Source organism: Parus major, chromosome 3 (assembly GCF_001522545.3).
Source record: "Parus major isolate Abel chromosome 3, Parus_major1.1, whole genome shotgun sequence".
NCBI lineage: Eukaryota > Metazoa > Chordata > Aves > Passeriformes > Paridae > Parus > Parus major.
In genome coordinates this window covers 32355251-32378265 of record NC_031770.1, presented here as the reverse complement: position 1 = coordinate 32378265, position 23015 = coordinate 32355251, and the positions used below count along the sequence as shown (strand labels likewise).

Here is a 23015-nt window from a genome sequence, read left to right as displayed (position 1 = left end):
CATTCAATAGCTCCAAAATATATTTGCAGTGTCCTGGGGTCATGGAAACAACATTCTTCCCTTAAGCTTCTGGGTGTGCTGGACACTGTGGGTCCATGCTGTGCAGAGAGTAAGCACAGGTGGTGCTGGACACAGCATTGGTCTCCATAGAGTGCCAGTCACCACCAGCTGCACAGTCAGGGAGGTGAAGAACAAGCAGCTGATGGATTCCAAAAATTTCTGCTAGTCTGCTGCTGCTTTACAGGTGTCTAGCTGAATTTCAGGTCAGAATCTACCTCCTAGAGCCTTTCCATCTTGATCTTCCAATGAAACCTCTTTTAAATAGGTGTTTTCCTTTCTCCATCATTAGAGAGGCATCTGAAGGGTTACACTTACCTTGATGGAAGACCAGAAAATCAGTAACTTGCACTCTCGCCTGCTCTTGCCATTTTTCAAAGAGGGGTTGTCTGGGGGCAACGTGGTGCCGAAGATCCTGAACTGTGCTTTGGATTCTGTTTGTTCTGTTCTTGCCACCTCTGCCTTCTTTATAATCATAATTGTTTTTAATGCACAGCATATTCCCAGTGCTGAGTCAACAGATGGGGACCAGGGCCTTCCTCCCTCCTGTCTACCACGCAGACTATCTTAAAGCTTAGCAGCTAGGTTTCCCTCCAGATGCTGGAAGACATGGGGTTCAATCTTCCCATGGGAGGCAGACAACAATACGCAGCTCTCTCCCTTGTACACTCGTCACTGCTATAAACCTCAATTACAGTATGGGCAGCCTCCCCTCCCAGTTATTCTTTAGATTGAACTGTTTGGGACATTGATCCTTTAAGCAGAAGTGAATGGCAAGTTCTGGGTCTATCTCCTAGTCAGGACCATTTGAAGTCCATGCTCAGGAGAGGGACAAATGCATAATCAAGGCAAAAGCTTGCTGATCCACTGTCCTTCTCTCTGAAACTGGGCACACAGGACAGTACCAGTTCTGCACTTCACTGCTACTTGCTCTGAGTCAATCAGTGGCTGGATGCCTCCTCCGTGACCTTCCAAAGATGGTTACTCTCCCACTGTCTCTGTAACCTACCAGAACTCCATCTTTCCCAAGAGCAGGGAAAATGAGTCAGCTAAGGATCCCAAGGAGAAGCTACCCAACTCCTGTAAAAAATCAACACCTCTCCCTATTCTCTGCATCTTTTGTGCATGACTCTACACTCTTGCTGGGCATAAAAGACTTCCTGTACACATAGGCTGGGGTGAGCTCATTGCCCACTTCCCTTTCATGGGTGGCCTTTTGCTTCTAGCTGCTTGCTGTACTGTAGCTGACAGAACGCCTCCAGCACACTCTCTTCTTGCAAGCCTGCACCTCAGAGGCAAGCAAGGGAAATCACACAGTCATAGTGTGAACATTTGAAAAACATTTATAGAAAAGGGAGGGAAAAGCAAGTCAATATTAATAAATTACAGAAAGATAGAACATCTGCACTAAATTATTGCAAACTCAAGTGAGAGTGGAAAGCTAAATAAATAAAGCTAATGTCATGTTAAGTTGGAAGATGAGTAATAGAAAAATTCTCCTTCAAAGTGCCACCAGTTAGTCTTTTTGTACAGCACTTTATACAAACAAAACTAATGGAGATATAACAGGGGTCAGAAAGCTTGATGCAGCTGTCTAACAGCTGTCTGCCCTGTTTATTTTGCTCCCTTCTGACTCTACATTATTTTATGGCTTCGATAAGTGCAGTACAAAGAGAGAGACCCTGAAGTTTGAGTTGTCTTATCCTATAAAGGTGGCCAGAGGATGCACTAGATGAAGGCAGAGGTCCTGTACAGGCAAGGATAATGAAGTAGGTAAGTGCACATAGCAAAGGTTTAGGAATGGTCTTAGAGAAACCATGTGGCGGTCAGGAAGCTGCTCCTGGCCTATGAAAAGAGCACTATTTTCTTTTGTTCTTGTAGTTCTGTTGCCATATCTACTTCCAGTTGGATATGATGGGACACTGAAGTGGAAGTAGATGACTTTCAAGTGTCCTTTCCAGGCATAGGACTTGATGCCTCATATATTGCCTTTGTTCGTTACTGTCACTGTTTTGTGACTGAACAAGAAGTTCAAGCTAACATATATACCAGTGGGAGAGAAGCTCAAAATGTGGTAAAACATTTTTCTCTGTCCTAAAGTAAGATCCATAACTATGCCATTACTAATAAATGTACTTGGTTAATGGTCCTAAATGCATTCTGAGATGGATACTTCATAAATTCCTCAAGTAAATTATACTTGCAACTGGTACTTTTTTTGAATGCATAAATTGCTTTTCTTGTAGTAATGTAGACCCAAGGGTTTGCTATGATGAAATTAAAACAGTAGATCCCTTTTATTTTCAACGGCCATGTGCTTGTTGAAAGTAAGTTATAATTTCTCTTTCAGTTTTCCTTAAACAACCCTGATTCTTTTAGTCTTTTTTCATAGATATCATTTTCTACATTTCAAGCAGTTCTTGCTCTTCATTTTTGTGGAAGTACCTCCTTAAATTTAAGGAATAAAATTTCAGTGAAGGCCTTCTCACTACAAAGTAGAGTGCAGTATAACTTTTCATGATGTGAAGGGTTGAATTTCTGTTTTCACACTCCCATGTGATAATTTGCCTTTTCCACATCAGTCTGTTATTGCTGTTTGAGGTTCAGCTAACCCACAAATCCTTTTTTCCAAGATACTTCTTTCTAATCAAAATATCCTTCTGCATTTTTAGCATTATAAAATTTACTACATGTACAATCTCCAGAGTTTACCTGAATTTAATCCACTGATCTTGCTCTGTCATCCCACTCACCTTTTTCAGACTGTTTCTTCAACATGTCAAAATCATCTGGAGTCAGATGTTTTGTTGAGATGCATGATAACACAACAGCTTTTCCTCTGTGTGCAGTCTTGTTTTCCTAAATACTCCCAAGGCTGTGCTTTTCCTACTTAGCTTTAAATCTTACCTATTTTTCATTGGATTGGCTGTGCTTATTGCATCCTCACATTTGGCCATTTTATATGCAATTAAAAAAAACATTAAACACTTTGATCTTTTCATTGTAATCTCCCCATTATCTTCCTCTTCATGGAGTAATGAGGTAACATTTTCCTCCATCTTCTTTTTCATCAATGATTGAATTTTGTTACCTTTGTTGTCTCTTGCTAATTTAATTTCAAGTTTCCAGACCTTGTTTTACATGGCTGTGTTCATACTCATCCTTGGACATCTGGTTTTGTTTCTTCTTGTGGTTCCTTATTGTCTTTGAGATCAATGAAGAGGAGTCAGTGTTTTTAATTTCTAGTCTTTTTTTCTGTATCTGAACTTCTGCCTTTAGCATTGTTTCTTTAGGGAACTACTAACTCTCTCTAAGCCTCTGTTTCTTGGCAGTTTCCCAAGCTTATTGAAGTCTTTCAGTCTGAAACTCATAGTGTTGAGTTCTTCTCTTTTCTTGGCTTGCCTCTCCAGGGACCATGAAATCTTCCTTCCATCCACACTGCCTTCTACCTTCCCTTTCCTACACTGGTCCTCCTTTGTGCTGGGGCTCAAACCCAGAGGAGCTTTTCCTTTACTTCCTTTCTGAAGTCCTCTGAATACAAACCAAAGGTGTGGAAAGTCTGTGCCACAAAGGTGCTGAAGACTTTTTGAGCTGCTGAATTATATTTGTTTGACAAATGTCTCTAAATGTAGATAAAATCTTCCATTTCCCACAAGACCTGTGCTTCAGACATCTCTGTTAGTTACTTTCAAAGAGCCTCATATACCTAATCTTCATGAATGGATGCCCTTTAATAGACTCCAATGAACTCTGACAATGGTGTCCTATTTCTGTCTTCACCTAAGTCAAGCAAGGCTAACTCCATCTGTCTTCTGGATTTCTGAACAAGCTTATACTTACAAGGCTCACAAAGTGACACCTCTTTCATGTCTCTGCTGTCCATATTTCTTGAACAAGCAGCATCCTTTCCTGTCAGCATTCCAGTCATATGACTGATCTGACCATGTCTCTGTGATTTTAGCAAAGCTGTAATCTTGATCCTATATTAAAGCTCCCAGTTAGAATAAAGAGAATGTTTATTAAATGCTGATTTTACCATGCTGCTTTCATTACTCTGCCAACTGATGCATTATTCTCTTGTTTCTTCTGTGGCATTGTGACAAAAAGCATTTTCCTTCTTCACTTTAAAGTCTTCTTCTAGTTTGCTGTGGTGTCTGTGTGAGCATATACTGGTTTTGTGGTATTTATTCCCTGTACATTGTCCTTTCCCTGAAGCATCGTGCCATAGGTAAAAAATGAGAGGTTTTTTGAGGGTCAAACATTATTTTATTCTTTTTGTGGGTACTGGTGCTTAGGACACTACTCTGAAGTCTTTCAACACAGCATTTGCTCTCAGGAATAATGAATAGTGATTCTTTCTCTAAATTAAAAGCAGTTGCCTTACAATTACATCTGTCTCAGTTCAAGAATGAGATTTCAATAATAGGGATGGGTTGACGACATAAATACATCACTAGGAATAAGTGAAGATGAAGGGGAAAGTGCCTATCTTACTAAATAGAATTTGATCTATTTCCTATGGACTAGAAAGATACACAGCTTTTTCCATTCCTGAAGCTGGATGGGGATGTAGCGTGCCATGCCAGCAGGAATGCTCACTTCATCTGCATGCAAGAGTTTTTCCTCACCTTGGTGACCACACAGCCCAGACCCAAAGTTCTCAGCAATAACACAAGTGGAAAGAATTGTCAGGCATGGAAATACTTCAACACATTCTGTGTTGCCCAGAAATGTAAGAGACCATCTGGAATTAGTGTTGAATATTTTTGCTAATAACCTCATGATGGAATATTGAGAATGTTTATTAAATTTGCAGATGACACCAGGCAGGGATTACTTGTGAGTCTGGTAGAGGACAGGATTAGAATTCAAAATTATCTTGCTGAACTGGAGAAATTGTCTTAAATAAAATTAAATAGAATGTAATTCAATAAGAACCCACGCAATACATACACTTAGACAGGAATAATCATCAGCATAAGCCCATAATGACAATTTTTAGAAAGTTCGCACAAAAAAAGACTGGGAAGAATTCTGGCAGATCACAGAAGTTGTCAAATGAGCCAACTGTATTATTCTTCTGTGAAAATGTCAAATTTTATCCTGGGATATATAAATGGAAATAGATCTTAGATGATACAATCCACTTAGCACTGGCAGGGCCTCAGGGGCAGTATATGGTCCTCTTTTGGGCACTGCCTTTATGAAAACATACGGGGTGTTTGGAGGAAGGCAGGACAGGACCAACATAGTAGTGCAGAAGTCTGGAAAAATGGGAATTGCAGAAGTTAGCATGAAGGCTGTTAAACAGTGAAAAGAAAGAAATAAATTTGAGATAAATCAAGCTCCTAGAGAGAAGAAGATTGCCTGTTCTCCCAGCCTGAGAGCAGAAAGACATAAATGCAACAGGAAGAATGCAGATCAGGGATTACTAAAAAACTTCCCTGCTGGTCAGAAAAGTGGAAAGCATTTTCTTGAAAAGAGAACTCTACCCTGGAAAGTCTATAGACATGGATCTTCAACCAATAAGAATTGTTGATACAGAAAGATTTGGACATCCATCCCAAAAGGTCTGGCTTGCTGAATGCACAGCTGTGGCCCAGACCAGAGATAAAGCAATATTTTTAACAAGAAAGCCTCAGAAGTCTTGAATCTAAGCAACTTTGGGGCATGCTTCTCTTCAAAAATAATCAGACATTGTTCCTACATGCTCAAAATGGGTATTCCCACTGCACGAGGAGCCTGTTGTTCTCTGTCACTTGGGGATGTCTTACAATGTCTTGCTTGACAGCTCCTCAATACCTCAGGTATGCCTGGGTGGAAGACACCCACTGAGCTGCAGTTCTCTAGGGCACACTGCAGCTTTCCCCTCTGCCCCTGAAATGCTGATGTGAGTGGGGATCAGGGCAGGAGTGAGACACAGGGCAGCATATCAGCATGTGCTTCCACCTGTGTGTAAGCACACAAGCCCCTCATTTCAGCCCTCTCCCACCTTCCTGTCTCCAGGTGGACTGAACAAGCAGGGGATGCAGAGGAGCACATCCCCTGGTGCTGAGGGACCATCTTTTCTTACCCCTTACCCAGTGTGGAAGGCAACAAGGAGGGGTAACACTACTCTGCCAGAGAGGCACACCACTGGAAAGGTCATGATCTTGGGAATCAAGAGAGCAAGCAGTAGCCTGATCACCTTTAATTGAGTGAGGCCTGGATTTAGGATACTGGTGATTCAGGATGTTGTCATTCCAAATGGAGTTTAGGTTTGCCTTTATTTAAAGTTATCACTTCTGCATTGCTTCTGTTTGGCTTTCAATTATGTTCCAAGTAAGTAATTTAAAATTCCTATGATTCATATTATCCCTGACTAATGGTGCCCACAAAGGAAAATTCTGTGAGTTTTGCGATGAAAACCATATTTAGTGTTAGTAGTATCCATATATAGTAGGAACTGACAGTAATAGAGGGAATGAAAAGAAATATGCTGGTAAAGACAGGAAGTGAAACCTCTAAAATGAGACTTTTTCCTGTGACATTTAAAGGGCATGTTAGAAATATTTTGGTGGGAGATCAAATACCATGATCTCCACATTTTGGTTTGATGTCTAATCATTCTTCTTGGTCAGGTTCTAGTGAGGAAAACCACAAACACATACTAAACATCTTCTGTTCATCTTCTGGTTTTGTACTTGAGGTTTCTCCTCCCACTTCAGTGCCAACCCCTCCCAGCTTCCACATCACCATGGGGTTATTAATCAATTGTGATATTCACATGACCTCCAGTTTCAGGTCTCTTTGGTCCCTCTACTCCACTGGCTGAACTATTTCTAATTGGCTAATCAGCTTATCCGGTTTGGCCCTTGATGCAAACCAGGTCTAGACATGATCTATTCCTGGGAGGCCCCTGGGTTCAAGGGGCCAATCTCACACCCTGTCCATCACTATTGTCAGCAAAGTACCCTATCTCAAAGACATGCCAATGAACATTAGTGAGAGATTAAAATGACAGCCTTGGTTTTCTAACATGCCTTTTAATCATCGTAACATGCAGTCTAATGTTTCACTCTGTCTTCCTCTCCCTGCAAGCGCATGTTCTCAAGGAAGAAACCAGGAGGGATGAGAGTGGGCCAAAGACCACAGCAGGGTGAAAGCAATGGAAAGAAATTAAAATGGAGGGTGGGGGAGGAGGAGACAAGAGACAAAACCCAAGTCAGAATCTGGCAGCCAGACACAGAGCAACAAGGCTGGAATATAAATTCCTTCATATGGCTCCCCTAGGCTGACATCTTATAGGTACCACTCACATCACACCAGCATGTCACCAACATGTGCCAATGCTTGTGTCTACTGCAGGCCACCTGACACCCATTGCCATACACCCAAAAGGTGGTTTTCACTAAGGCTGCACATCTAAACTAGTTCTGAGAAGAGCTGGGAGGCATGGCTGCTCTGGAAACCAAGCTGCCTTTTTGAAGTGCCTGCATATGGATTTAGTAGCTGACTTTTAGACCTTTGGGTTTCTGAAAAAGTCTTAGCCTAGTCACTTAGCTGTGACTTTATGCAATTATTGACCATTTACATGAACAATCAGAGGGCTACATACAATAGGATTGTGTCTGAATTCCTTCTTGGTCTCTCTGGCAGTGAATAGTCGGCGGCTCTTAAACAAAGCCCCATTCTTTCTGCAAAAAAGTGTCAGAGGTGAATGGTGGATGTTCCTGTATGAATATCTGCTAAACAGGCAGGCATAAAGAAGGTCTCCCTGTGTCCCAGTTGAAGATCTGTGTGGCTGTGTTAACAGCATGCACAACCAAAGTTGAAGACTGCACTTTTCCAAGACTTCCTTGTGCTCGGTCAGCTCTGAATGCAGACAGAGCAAGTTCACACCTGCCTGCAAAATACCATATGGACATCATCTGTAACAAATTTGTTCAGATGGTTCATTTCTAAGGGGCATTCAAACTTTTCCTGGATGTGTGTTTTTTCCTCTTATAGTCATGCTTTTACTGAAAATTTTAGCTAGGGTAATACCAACTCCCTAGTTTTTCAGCTCCTTGGTCCAAAACTATTTGGCTGGTGGGATGTGTGAATTCCTTTAGCCAACCAGTGGAGCATGTAATTAGCTCTATATGCACGAATGAATTACGCATATGTTTTGCTATGTGGCTTCAGCTGGTAACTAAGCATGAGAAGTTTCCAGCTAGAAAAGGAAACCGGTGAGAAAGTTAGGAAAGGCTGTGAAGTGGGCAATGCACAGAACATCTCTGGTTTTTCTTGCTCCCTTTCTGCTACATACCTGATTCTGCCTGTATCCTCATTTTTTAGGCTGTGCTTTCCATGGAATACAGGTTCTTCAGAGGATGCTGGGAACATACTGCAGGATGCACGGTGTTTTCCATGCATCACATTTTGCTTTCACTCAGCATTGAGTTTGGATGACTTTTGTTGATCCAGTAAGGGTTAAGCTCAGCCTGCAGCAGAGGTTAGCATGAGTCCTACTCACCCATCCCAGCCCACCTGAGCAGGAGATGGAAGCAAAGCCTTGCAATTGCACCCGTCCAGCTTATGAAGTTCCTGTTTTCCTGTGTGGGTGTTGCTGAGGCTGTTATAATACACAGTCAAACAAGTTTTCTTGAACCTCTTCACAGTCCAGCTACATGGCATACTGGAAGACCTTCCTGCGAAGGCAGCTGTCTTACTGAACTCCTGTGCTGCTCTTCTTTTTTTTGCCTGTTTAGCAACTCTCTAAGGATGCAAGCCTTAAAAGCAGGCCAGAGTTGAGAGAAGTTTCATGGTTGTAAGCCTTCTCTCAGTCTTTTATTGCAGTACACAGCTCATGTTGAGTTGGCTTTCCCTGAAAAAGGGGAATGTAACCCTGCTGGTAGCACTATTATATTATTTATACAGCAAGTTACAGTGCAGAGTTCAGACTTCTTTTTTACGTGTCTGGGTGGAAAAAATTATTAGAATGTTTTTCATAAGCAAAATTTATCCTGTCCATTTCAATAGTCAATTTTTGTAATGCACCCTGGCATGTTAGGACTAATTTTTCTTGATATAGATAATAACCTAGTACACAGACTTCCGTCCTGTTAAAATCCATCCTGCTTTTTAAAGCAATACCATGCCCAGACAGAGTAGGACGGATAGAAACAAATATTTTCAAAGTGAAGATCTCTTAGCAGACTATCAGATGTCATTTTATTTTATGGTGAGAAAAAGTCAGAAGTGGATTCAATGTAAATGCTGATGTGTTTCACTAGCGTTTCATACTGAGCTATGGCATCCAAGGACCAAACTGGGGCTTCCTGAAGCCAACAGAAGTCTTTGCACCATTTCTCTGGTTCTCAGGCATCCAAATGAGAGCTATCCAGCTAGGCAGCACACATGGCACCTTTTCCTCTGACCTCCCTCTGAAATTACACGAGGCCACACATTTGGCGGATGGGCTGAACAAGCAAGCATTTCAGCCTCTTACAGATGTGGTTAAAATATCTTAATGTATTTAAACAAAGTGTAATGTCAAAGTAGCATAAATACCATATTTCAGCAAAATGGCTGCTTCTCTGGGGTTCTGCTTGTTGATGCCAAATGAAATACTTACCACTGTTTATTCACAAAATTCTTTCTTTTCCACTGAATTTTCATATTGCTGGGCTGGGCCAAATAATCAGTTTCCTTTTAAAATAGAAAAAACATTAGTGCATTCCAATAGGCTTTTCATGTTATGTTAGAAACCCTTGGGAATGCAGTGTGATTAACTTTTTTTGGTCTTAATTATTGCTTATGGGAGCCTACCTGTGGGGAGACTCTGAAAGGCACACAACAACAGGCCATGCACACTAAAGAGGTAAAGGATGAAGTTTGAAATGTGTGGCAGCCATTTGGTATATTAGTGGCAATTCCAGCCTTCTTAAACAGGATATCCTTTGTGTTAAGAGCCACACCTGCACCACTTCAGAGATTAATGGGCAATTTCTTGGCAGTACTAGTGGACATTTCAGTTGTCCATTAGAATGATATAAAACCAGAGGAGAAATCTTTTTTGAAACTCATAAGCCTCCTTGACTGCCTGGACAGAGTAAAGAAATGACAGAAGCCCCCTAAAGTATAAATCCTCCTCCATCCTCCTCCATTAGTCAAGTCCCTTCTGTGAATGAGTTAACTTTTTAAAAAATCGTGTTGCTAAGTATTTATCAAAGCAAACATTTAATCAAAGTGAAAGGAAGAGATAATACTAGTCCCCTTCTGGAATGGGATGGAGACTGCCAAGATGTGTTTTAATTTCTTAAGAAAACAAACTATGTCAAACACTGGGTTTTAAGCAAGCAGATGCTCATTTATCATTCATTTTGTCTGTGCACGCACTTGGGATCCTGCTGAACACAAATTTTCTGGGATGGAAATGACCATATGGCCAATACCTTAAAAATTAATTCAACATGCCCTGCCTCTTGTGCACATCACATTCTTTTAATGGTTCTTTTCTTCTTTTTTTTCAGTGTTGGACAATGGAAACAGAACAACTGCCTTTGTGGGAGTCTGGTTCACTGCAAAGACAGTCTATAACTGATGCTGTATGCTACCAGCAGATTTTGGATACTTTGCAAAGGCTGTGATTTCATGGCCCCACTTCTTTCAGACGTTTTCTCACAAAAAAAACAAACAAAACACCAGCTTTGCTACTGTTTTAGGTGTTGTGAGAGGGCCCACAAGAAGTGGCCTGCAGCTGCCTCAGAGCTATGTTGGTGTGCTCTAAGCTGAGCACTGGGTGTGTGGTGTGCCAGAGATGTCCAGGAATGACAGCAGTTCATATACTCAGCGGGTGCTGTGTGAACTCCTCATACATCACAAAACAGCTAAAGTTTGCTGACTAAGGAAGATGTGAGCAAACAAAATAGGGTAGCTTTACGAACTCAAACTCTTTATTTGCAGGTACAGTTACCACACTCACTGAAGATTTACATGGTAAATTGATTTCAGAAAGATCTTTTGTAGCAAAATTAATGTAAGTGCAGTTATGGCCATGGGTCCTGATGCAGTAAAAAGACATCCAATGGAACACAACCGTATGTCAATGGAGACTGTAGTTTCTACCTTCTTCATAAAGATTCAAGTGTCAGCCAGGAACCTGAAACATAGCTCAGTGACATTATTTATAGATATCCACTTCATCTTAGCCACAGCAGGGTGTTTCCCTAGTCAACAGAGTATCATTTTGTCTGTCTGCTGATAGCACCCCTGTCCTGCCCCCTCTGCTGCTTTGTTCCTTTGCCTCCCCTCTGCCAGGGATCACTATTCACCCACTCATTTGTGAAGAATTGCCCTAAAGCTCTACAAGCAAGAAGAGACACCGCCAGGCATTAGGGATGAATGTTATCAGCAGGGTGTACTGTGACTGGTCACGCTACTGACACCTTTGATACCTCGTAAACCCAAATTTGAAACCATCACATCCCAGAAAAATCATTTGCTGACCTGTGCTGGTGCAAACAGCAACAGCAAAAGTACCTCAAGTCTTCACACACTGCTCACAGGTTTGATGCTCTCTATTACTGCATGCCATAACAGCAGTCAACTATAAATACCATGTACCCTGCATGTGACACAGCTGGGGCTTGAGCCTGGAGTTAAGGGAGCAAGGATGACAGAAATGACAGAGTATCTGTGTTTCAGTTTTCCTCTTGCCTTCTTCCAGAGGATGTAAGCTTCAGTTTCTTCAGATCCAAATATCTGAAGAAATACCTGCTGTCTGGAATGTTCCCAGGGAGCTTCCTACCAGGGAAGCAACCAGATATTTGTCTTCTAAACAGCACTTAAAGCCCTGATTTTGACTTCAATAAGGACATTAGTCATAATATTAGGGAACAAGGGAGTAGACTATTTCAGTTGAAAGGGACATGTATGATCATGTAGTTCAAGTGCCTGACTAATTCAGTGCTAAAGAAGGTAAATCATGTTAAGGGCATTGCTCAAATGCTTCTTAAATGGCATTGATCACCTGTCTGAAAGCTTGTTCAGTATTTGAAAATTCTCTCAGTAAAAAAATGCTTCCTAATATTCAGTCTAAACTTTGTCTGATGTAATTTTCAACCACTTCCTATCCCTGGATCCCAAGGAGAAAAGCTCAGTTTCCAATTTCCCTTTTCAGGGAGCTGTAGAGACCAATGACATCAACCCTCAGATTTCTTTTCTCCAAACTAGACAAGTCCTCATAGCACATTCCCTACAGCCCTTCTGCCAGTTTTATTGCCCTTATCTGGATCCAAGGACCTTCACATCCTTCTTCACCTGTGAGGCCCAGAACTGCATACAGTGCTCAAGGTAAGAACAGCAGACAGCAGGATAATCACCTCTTTTAACCTGCTGGTTGTGCTGTGTTTGATACATCCCAGAATGTATGGATGCTAAATGTGAGCAGAAGCAGGGAGCACAGTGCCTGTAGAAAAGCAGGCCACATAGCTTTCTCAGTCTTGCCTGAGAAAGTGGGCTGGGAAATCATAAGGAGGAATTAAAACAATCCTCAGAGATAGAAGACAGCCTTGCAGGTGTTGTTTGTCAGTTTCTTGTTTTCTTGCAAGAGAAGGTCGAGGGGTGGTGTACGCTGCTGACCCATGATGGTGATGTGTTAGTTTACTGATCAATAGGAGTTTTACCTTTCTGGACTTTTGCGTATTGGTCTATAAAAGAAAATCTGAGGTAATAAACCTCACTCTCCTGTTCAACTCACAGGAGAGTCCATGTCGTGCTCCTTAGCCATTCCTAATCTAGAGCGACAAGGATGTGGTGCCCTCTTGGGTGCCAGGGCTCACTGATGGCTCACACTGAGCCTGCTGTTGGCCAGCACCCCCAGATTGCTCTCTCAAGCCACTCCTCTCCCAATTTATACTTGTGCTCAGCATTACCCCAGCATTTCAACTTGTTAAATTTCATCCCATTAATCATAGCCCACTGCTCCAATCTATCAAGATCGCTCTGCAAGACCTTCTGTCCCTCAAGAGTCAACAGCATCTCCTAGTTTGGCATCATCAGCAAACTTGCTAATGGTGCATTCAGCTCCTACATATTGGATGTGATAATGTCCTCTGCAAATAAAAGCATACTGATACTTGTTATATTACTCTCTTTCTTTATTTTTTTTTTTCTGTTATTTTTGGTGTGAATTTTATATTTTATTTACCATTGTAATTTTAGAAAACAATTCATTGAGGTGTGATCATATGTCACATCTCAGTGAAAGCTGTTTGAACTGCAACCTTCTCTAAGGAAGTTAGTTATATGCTTTGAATTACCTAGACATCACATTCATATGTCTGATTTTATTTTTTTTTCTGGTAACGTCACCTTATAGTCAGCATCCAGGAAGGTTAACTAACTGATAGGGATGGAAAGTGCAGCCCACCATTAGAAAGACAAAGTCTGCATGGTGACAATCAGTAAGAAATCTTTCCTCCAGCTCTGTCTTTTCTTGCTTTCTGCAAGAGCTACTCTATTTGTCAGCTGTCTGCTCTAATCCTCAGAGTCTTTGATTTTCCAACCAGAGGGAATAGACTTTGGAAAAAGAGACTGGAGCTGTGAAAACTGACAGCCAAATCTCACCAACACTCTTAAGAAGAAACCTAGGTATACCTGAGGAAGAGCTCATTCACAGAAGAGCCAAGATAGGTTCATGGAGAAGTAAAGATTAGCAACTAGTGATAGTTTCAAAAGTCAGTAGCAAGTGCCTGGATAGATGGTAAATATTTATTTTAAATAATAATATTTAAAATACACAGCTGGTCTATAGACAAGTGTCCTATCCAACATGCCCATGAGTCAGTGATTGATCTGAGAAGAGGATCCAGGTTTCCTACTGGCTCCTATCACCCTCTATGCATGTCAGGCCATGCACTCCCCCTCAGCAGGTTACCATTTCTTTCGCAAGAAAGATGTGTGTCTTATCTGCACTGCTTCTTTATAAACAGGTCATCTGATTTCACTGCTAAGGGGGCATCTGTAGGATCAAGATCACACTCCATCTCCAAACATCTGATTGCCTGCATTGGTCATAGTCTGGCTCACACATAGGCCAATCCCACTAATCTGCAGGCCAGGGACACACAGACTCAAGTAGAGTGCTGACCAGGACTTGGATCCTGCACCCATGGGCAACATGGGTCCCAGCAGGCTGGTCCATGCCCTGCACTGAATCCTCTAGCCAGCAGTGGGTTCCAGTAGCCCTATAGTAAGCTGAAGGCTGATTTTCAACATGACTGTGAAGAACCTGGCTCACACATTCATTTATGAGAGTTTGGCTATCTTCTACATGTCTCAGAGTATTTTTTCAGGATTTTTTTTTTTTTCCTTATCTCATGATTTGGTGCTTGTTTGTATAAAGTTTCTGAAACACAGTCCAAGCAGGTTGAACCTTGTGACTTGTGGGTGACTGAATACTTCTTTGCAAACAAATGTGCCATGACCAAACTGAAAACAGTGGGCTTCAGTCCCAGGGAGATCTCCTTTTGCTCTCCCTGCAAGCCTAGTAGCTTCCATCGTGGAGTCCATGTCTGCACACATCCAGAGGTCTCCCCTGGAGAGGCAAGCTGCTCTTTGATCTGACACCCCAGCTGTCTCCTAATCTCCAGTCTTCCATAGCTACATCATCAACCCTGCAGTATGAGCGGTCCCATGCCCTGTCCCTTGGTGAAAAAGCAAATGTTAACCATGGGGAAGAAATTGCTGCTCTCTTTTGGTTATCCTTTCTGGCAGCTGGTGGCATTCCCACCATGTCCCCTTGGAAGTCCTGACCATTCCTGTCAGATTGCTTCTGTGCTGATAATTCAGTATACCAGCAGCATCTGTTACCCCAGTCTCTTCCTTCAGTGTTGGCTGTCTTGGGCTGGTACAGCAGGAACTTTCTGCATCACATCCTGCCTCCCAGGAAAGGCATGGTTGGAGTCTCTGCTGGTGAGTGAGCACATTCAGCATATCAGCTCATGCTCCATTCCCTGCAACTTTCCTATGGCTACATTTCAGCTATATGATCTCTGCGTAGAGCCCATGGTGTGGCAAAGCCTGGAGTCTCCTTCTGCTGAAGGACTGTCTCCAGCCAGGGTAGGACAGGCAGATTGCCTAGGCCAGCTGGTGCCCTTCTGAGACCTTCTGTGCAGCACTGCTCTGGTGCTGACCTCTGCCATCAGTGCACCTGCTTAGAAAGGCCTACAGACCCTCCTGGCTGCACCACAGTAACACAAAGTCTCCCTTGGTATTGTCCTTAGTACTGCAGTCCAGTATTTTTAATTTCCTGAAGATATGGGAAAGGAAGAACATAAGACAGGAAGATAAGCAGACAGCAGTTTTAAACTGGCCCCTTTCCTGAATTTATATGTGTTTTCAGAGAAAATTTCTATCTCAGAAGTGACATTTATCTTATTTTCCCCTCTTAGATAACTCACCAGGAATTCCCAGCCTCTCAACAAGTGGTAGGAGTGAATGTAAATATGTTTGTGTGCATGACCTCGATGCTGTCCATGGGATCTCTGTGCACCCCAAACTTGCTGTTATCTCAAGACACCCGCAACTGTGGGTGACTGAGTTTGAACCAATTACTTCAAAGGTACATTTTAGCCACAGCGGATTTTAACACCTTGAAAAATCAAGTGGTGAAGGTGCTCCATGTGTGTTTTGGCTTCCCAAGACTACAGTCATGTCACTGTTCTTGGAACAGATATTGAGACATATTTTTTTCTAAATTTGTTTGTTTATAATAAATTATATAATTGCATATATGCTCAATATAAGTGAATTGTTATTATTATTCCTTTTCTAACACCTCAATAAGCCTATTTTTCAGAAGTCCTCTGACATTTGAAAAGTTGGCCTCTCAGCCACATCTGTCCCACTTATGTTCTCTAATGCAAATCCCCCTGACAGTAAGCATCGATAGTCCTGTGAATGGGTTATGCAGGGTTACCTTGCTCACAGCTGATTCATTTTCTCACCTGAAGAAGGGAGGTCTGGGAGTAAATATCTTGGGATTTCTAGTTCCTGGGCTGAAAGGGAACTTGATGGTGTCTTGCATCCTGAAGTTTATTTGTTTGGGAAGTTTGTCTTTGCACATTCTACAGACCCTGGTTAATGTGATGTTGTTGCTCTGGTCATTGCTCTATCCTGCAATGTTTTCTGTTTCCGTCTTCGCTGACAAGGCCTTTAGCACAAGTCTAAGGGCAACGAGTAATAACAGGGAGGAACTGTCATAATGACTGTCCTCTGGGCAAACAATTGATATGCTAATGACGTTGGTGAGAACGCAGCTCCTATCTACAAAGAGAAGGACTAGAGAATGAAAATAGGACAGAGCAAAGAACAGAGGGGATTAAAAAAATTAAGACTCTTGTGGGATTTTTCCAAGGACCTAGAATAATCTTTGTGGAGAAAAAGGGAAGGATCCAGTGTGATTTCATACAGGGAGGAAGTCTGGATTATCAGCAGAGCTGGCAGAGAAACTGATTCAAATTTAATATTACCCCACCAGAGAGAGGATATTCAAGTACAGAAATCTGTGCAGAGCTTTTTTTTTTAATTTTATCTTCTGTGTACTTCTGGTACTGAGTAAAGAGCTCAGCTGTTACTGAATCCTATCTCAACCTACGTTTTCAAAACATCAGTGACATGCTCTAAACACTTATAAAGAAGCACCAGATTTCACAGGAACCTGTAGTCCTGAAGAATGGAGTTCTTTGAAAGTCGTGGCTAGAACAAACAACAGTTGTGTCTGATGTTTCATCTCCACAGCACAGCAAGCAAAGTCAGTGATCTAGATCTGTTTTGAGACAGGTCATGGAGAAAAGGGAGCTGCAGTCAACCACAGTGTGTCAGGGCCCTGGGAACAGTTCTGTGAATGCCTAAAGAGGGGATCTGCCCTAGCCAAGTCATGGGCAGTTGCATTTCATATGATCATTCTTTTCTTTTTTGCCCCCACAAATGATCGAACCAGACATCTTTTTTTAGAAAAAAATTCCATTCTTGGTGAAAGACCTCAAACAACGGAAAATCTAGAAGTCTCATGAGAATCTACTGCATTGCTAACACCCTCACAGTTAGAGGCTTATTTCTGCTCTTGTTTTTTCAAGCAATGTGGAAATTTCAAAAAATGTGGAAACTTCAGTTTCCATAGTTCAGTATAAAGAACCTCTCTATCTAGATACTTCCTTGTGCAGACACTTTTTAACCCAAATCAAATTGTCTTTTAGCTGTCCCTTTGATAGAATTTCTTAAATCTCTCTTTGTAGAGTTCAATTTTCTTACCATGAACCACTCTCATGCAGTCTAGGATCTGAGTGGCACAAAACTGAGGGGAAAAACTGGGCAGACTGTTTTGAGAAAATACTTGGGAGATAGACTTTGTTATCTGATTACATTTGATGTTAATAAAAATTTGATTATACAGCAATAAATTCTGCAGTTTGTATTGTTTTGAAATGACAAAAACGTGAGTCATTCATTTCTCTTCTCTATGAACTTCTTCCCTTTGAAACTATTAAAATAAGTAGGATTATATTGCATCAGTATAAATCAACAGTGATGCCCTGTCCTGGTTACAATATATTGAGCTTTAATCACAACATCATGAGTTTTCTTTTTAGGCATTTTCAAAAGTATAAATCTCCCTTTCAGGGTGCTCAGTAGCAAAATTAGCATTTGCTTTTTGTCCCTGTTCTTCCAATTTTTTCATGGTTGTCACTCCAAGTATTTGGCGTTCAGAGATGTCTGAGGGGAAGCATAAATCAGGCATATAAAAATCCAGTATATAAAAATGTAGTTTCTCTTACATGCAAGACTGAAGTTCCTTTTTGCAGGTGTAAAAGTGGAAGTGAATCTCTGTTTAAAAGTTTGGTCACTGCTTTTTCACTGCAGAAAACTTTGCAACATTATGTTGCTACAGTGAGAAAATGGTTATTGGTCAGCTAAAGGCATTAAATTGTAACATGCTACTGCATCTCCCATAGAAGAAATCGTGATCTCATGATGGAAATGTTCACAGGGCTATATTATTACTGCAACTTGTCCTCTAAGAACAAGGGCAGAAGCTGGAAATGGATATGGTGCCGTCACAGTTACACATAAGAGTACTCTGCTATCCACATGCCTTTGCATCACTTCTCCTCCCACAGAAAGGTCAATGACAGAGGGGTGAGAGGATTTATGTACTTGGTGCCCTAGTAAGAAATTCTTTTAAGTAGGTTGGGCCTGGGCTGTAAACAGCCCCACTTATTTCAGATAAGCATTATTAAGGTCATAAAATGTCTCAAGATTCATGCAGACTTCATGCCAGCTTGGCTGTGGCCCAGGTGCATCTGCCGTGAAAGCCCCCTGAGAATGGTTTGGGAGCTTGGGGCTATGATAAGTCAGAGCCTGAAAGGGGTTGCTTTGGGAGGTTTTGTGTCTGGTTCTGGCAGCCCAGCTTTCCATGGGATGAAAACACTGCAAAAAAGAAAATGTGAGGTCCTCTGACTGTGAGTGACATCTCCAAGTCAATGGCTGGGGCATCCTGGTATTTGGGTTGATCTGAAAGTGCAGGTTTATTGTTTTGGAAAACAAGGCAGACAGTGGCATTGCAAGGTGAGGTGAGGTTTTGCAGTGCTGCTGGCTTCCATGCTCCAGTGTACAAGGTTTTCCCAGTAATCCTCAGTAATTATTTATTGTACAGGCTTTCTTTTGAAAGAAAGAAAGGCCCTTCCTTCTCAGGAAGGTGACAGCTTCCTCTCCTTTTGCAAAATCACTGACTGCCACATTTAGCTAGTAGTGGGGCTCGGTGCTTGCCCTGTTTTTTCTCACCCAGTGGCAGGGAACAGGTATGAGGGGAGGCTCAACAGTGCAGCCCAAAGTCTGCATTTGCAGCATGGGGATGGGGACATCACACCTGGACGTCCATACTGGGATGTCAGCTGGGAGGAAACTGGAGGAGTGAGGGATGCTGGAGTGACAGTGAGCTCCCAGGCACCCATGGGGCTGTCAGTTCTGACATCCTGTAACACCTACAGGGCATCCTGTAGCACCAACAGGGCATCCTGTAGCACAGAGAGATGGGAGGCCTGCCCAGGCCCAGGCAAGGGCTGTGCTCCAGTGGCAGGAGAGTAATCAGCCTGTGACAGCCTGGTGCTGACTGATTGGTCTACAGTGACATGATGATATGCTACCAGTTCCAGGGGACATCTTCCCAAAAGAGATTTTGTATGCTAATCCTTTCTGCCCTCATCAGCCAGGCCTCAGGCTGCTGGCTGCCAAGCTGCCAAGTTCCCAGCAGGAGTAACCTCTGCTGCACTGATAAGAGGGGATAAAAGCCACTCTTCCCAGGCTCCTCTGGCTGTGGTGGTATCTCCTCAGATATCCCTGCAGCCAGCCCCTCCCTGGAGGCTGCTCCCCTCTCTGGGAAGGTGACACAGTGACCCAATGAGGATCGTGCCTGGGTCCAGGTAAGCATGGACCACCAATCCCCAGATGAGGTCACCCCAGACCCCGAGGAGCAGGGAGTGGCTTCTCCAGCTCACCACCTTCATCTTGGTGAATCTATGCCCTTTGCTCTGCAACTCAGCTTGTGAAGAAAAACTGGGCACACCGATGATGGACAAGGCTCTTATGCAAGGGATTACCACAGCCTGAAATACAGGTAGCTCTTTGCTCCAAAGCTCAGTGAGAAGAAGAGGTTCTGCTCTCCCCCATGGTTATCTCTGAAGTTACCTTTGCACTGCCCATGGCCCCTGGGGCAGTCACAAATGCATCCCAATGCTCAGAGAACCTTCAGGGTTGGTTGTCATGTCAGCAAAAGCCTCCTTTTGGCAGCTGGGAATGGCTGAAGTAGACCATAGATTGTGTCATGGACATTAGTCCAACCTCTCTGAAAAGAGGATTATAAGAGCAAGTAATACACTCCTATCTTGTTGATGTTCCTGCACCATGGGGAATTCAACAGAGACAAAAACTCAGGCGTATGAACTGTTCTGTTTAGCTGCAAAAGTTCTGAAATGCAGTCAGGTCTTGGGCTCCTGGTATTTTGATTGGTTTTGCTGTCATATCTTGAGAGATAACTCTTAAATTACACAGTACCAGCCAATCAACATCCTGCTAAACTGGGAAAAAAACCCTTGTTGCAGTAAAATATTCTATGACTAACTGCATTAACAGGTTTGTCTCTCCTTCAGAAAGCTGTTTTAAGGAAATGAAGTTGGTAATGAAGACAAATCACGTGTCTTTAGTAAATCTATACTCTAATCAGATGAGGTAAATACCCAGAGACTAGCTATGGGGGCTGTATAAATACTTCCATAGACAGAGGCATCAAGAGATGAAATGCAAAGATATTTATTATTTTATGAGGCTCATTCCTTTCTCTAAGACTTAAAGAGATGTGCTTCAATGAATGTCAGTAAATTGTCTTTGATGTAGAGAAAATGCCACTAGTTTTGATAGATTTGATCTTTTAAAAAAAACCTGGATACTAAAATATTTTCTGTAGTGCTGGTGACCTTTAATGTTACATTACTGAGTCTCAAGTGGCCATACATGGCTGTGACAGAGCAAGGGCTCTATGTGACTCAGGGAGTCCCATAACACAGGAGCTCTCCAAAGGTATTAAGTGTTTGGCACAGAGTCAAGACGCTGTAGATTCTATGCAGCTTGTTTCATATCCAAATGCTTTTTCCATTTAGCTTTTTGGCAATTGATTGATACCATTGCAGGTACCAGGAATATTTTCTGAGCCTACTGACTGTGGAGGGTGCCACTGCCTGTTTCAGTAGTTGCGCATAAATTGGCATTCCAACCCTCTGGGCTGCTGAGATAGACAATGCTAATACATGCAGCCAATGAGAATTACATTTGCCAGGGCTGACCCTGGGAATGGGCAGCCAGCCAAGGTTTCATAGCCTCAGTGATGTCCTCAGAGATGAAGGTGAGCGGGTAGCGCCAGTTGCTTGTTTTAAGATAGAAAAGCAACAAAGATAGTTGCTTTCAGAGGAAGGAAGATAGACACATTGATCAGAAATCTGTCCTGCTTGCACACCAGTTTATGAAAGCTTTTATGAGTGGGAAAAATAAGGACAATGCTTAAAGTACCTGTGAGAGGACCGGACTGGCCCAGGAGCTGGCTGGAGGAGACCTGAAGTTCAGATGAGCAGAAATGCTTTCTCTGACAGTCCTTTCTGCAAGAAGTGAGAAGGAGGTCGCAAAAGATCTAAGCCCCTCAACACTGCTTGTTGTTGAAATCTTGCAGACAGAGTTTCTTCCTTCTTCTCAGGCTTTTAATCAAGGTTTTAACCTCAGAGGGAATTGTACAATTTTTTTCTGTATGGGAATGTTCTACTTCAATTACGATGCCTTGCTCTGGACCCTTTGGCCAGTTCAGGGTCATCAGATACCATTAAGTGCTAGGGCGCTCTTTAGGAACAGAAATAATTGCTATATCTTGAGGTTCTTGCCTCTTAGTGGATGACATGTCAGAAGGCCAGCAACTGGGTATGAGAGTGTGTTTATTACAGGTCTGTTTTAGTCATGATCTTCACCTTCCTTCCTACCTCAGGTTAAAGAAAATTCTGGGCTTTATTAATTGTATTTGTTTCTGTTGCTGATTGTTCTTAATGACTGCAAAACCCCACCCATTCTAGTAACGGGTCAGTGCCCAAAACATGCCCACTGTTAGTCAGATCTGCCAAGTTTAAACAGGTGCTTTTTCTAACCCACAGTAAATATGAGTTGAGTTTTTAAAGTCAAGTCATCCTTCTTGAAGCCTAGAAGCAGATCTTGCTATTGCGATTACCCTCAATGACTGTGAATTTTAGTTACACCTATCCTGAACAACTAGTATCTTGGGACATAGTCCCTGGCTGATGCTGAAATTGCTACTTCTGATGAATGGTCTAGTAAACCCTCATATGACAAAGACATCTGAATCTAAAGCTGTTGGCAAGCAGAGAAATAACCGTTAGCCATTGCACAATGCCATATGAATGGGTTTTTCTCCACTTCAAACCCTTCCCCAAAGGTTGTATTTATAGCAGGGGAAGGCTCCCATGTATTCTGCCTGGTGTGGCATGTGCTTTTTGATACTGTGGCAGGTGAGCAACAACCCCATGTCACTGATGCTGAAGGTTGTGGGTGAAATGTGTTCAACAAACTTCAGCAATATGATAAGGAGCTGATTTTCACATATAATCACCACCCAGAGGAGGAGGGAGATGCAGCACTCAAGGAATTGGAGAAGGACTCAGGATATCCACTTTCCCCAGAAGGAACCTGCTGCCCTTGCTTGGAAACAGCCAAATCCTGTTTCCCCAAGGATGGGGATGTCTTAGGACAGTGGGAAGAGTCCTGTGGGGGTAACTTTGGGAGCTAAGTGTGCAGAGCATGCAAATATGTGTCATCAGGGGGCACATACTTCATCCCAAGCCAGAGCCAAAATCCATCACTACTCTCCAAGACACATTTGCATTTGCTCTTTTTACTAATGCTGCTGAAGAAGAGGACACAGCTAGTGTTCCTGAAATATGACCTCCAGAACCTCTTTGCGATGGTATTGTTACCTGGATTCTGCCAAAGTGGGGTTGGAGGGACTGTGTGCCCTGGCATGACCAGAAGTCCTTTAGATTACTTTTGCTTTCCTGCCAAAAGTAGCACAAAATTGCTCCAAAGAAGGAAGATCAGCACTCTATCCCTTCACAGCTGCCCCCAAATGAAGATGGAAATCTGTCTGTGCCCCAGTACTCATTGAGAGCTCATTGAGAGGGAGCAGTCATTTTGTGGGAGCTCAGGTGTCAGTCCATGCAGACCCAAGCTGAGCTACAGGCTGTTTGGCAGTCCAGGACACCACAAGCTACTCCCAGGGCAAGGATGGACAGAGGCCTGTGCTCCTTTGCAGCACAGTTTCCCTTTCATAGGCTACAAGTACCAAGGTATGGGGCTGTAGGCAAGGCAGGGTGAGGACAGGCTGG

The 23015-nt window shown here is 42.6% G+C and overlaps 2 long non-coding RNA genes across 2 annotated transcripts in view; one reads left to right on the top strand and one right to left on the bottom strand.

Moving 5' to 3' along the window:
• Positions 1-12540, top strand: part of LOC117244020 — a 120179-nt gene extending 107639 nt beyond the window's left edge. The window contains exon 7 of the long non-coding RNA XR_004496312.1: positions 10554-12540. This is a non-coding gene — a long non-coding RNA (uncharacterized LOC117244020). The remainder of the gene's footprint in view (positions 1-10553) is intronic.
• LOC107202048 overlaps positions 1-23015 on the bottom strand; it is an 84966-nt gene that overhangs the window by 3484 nt on the left and 58467 nt on the right. The window lies entirely within an intron of this gene.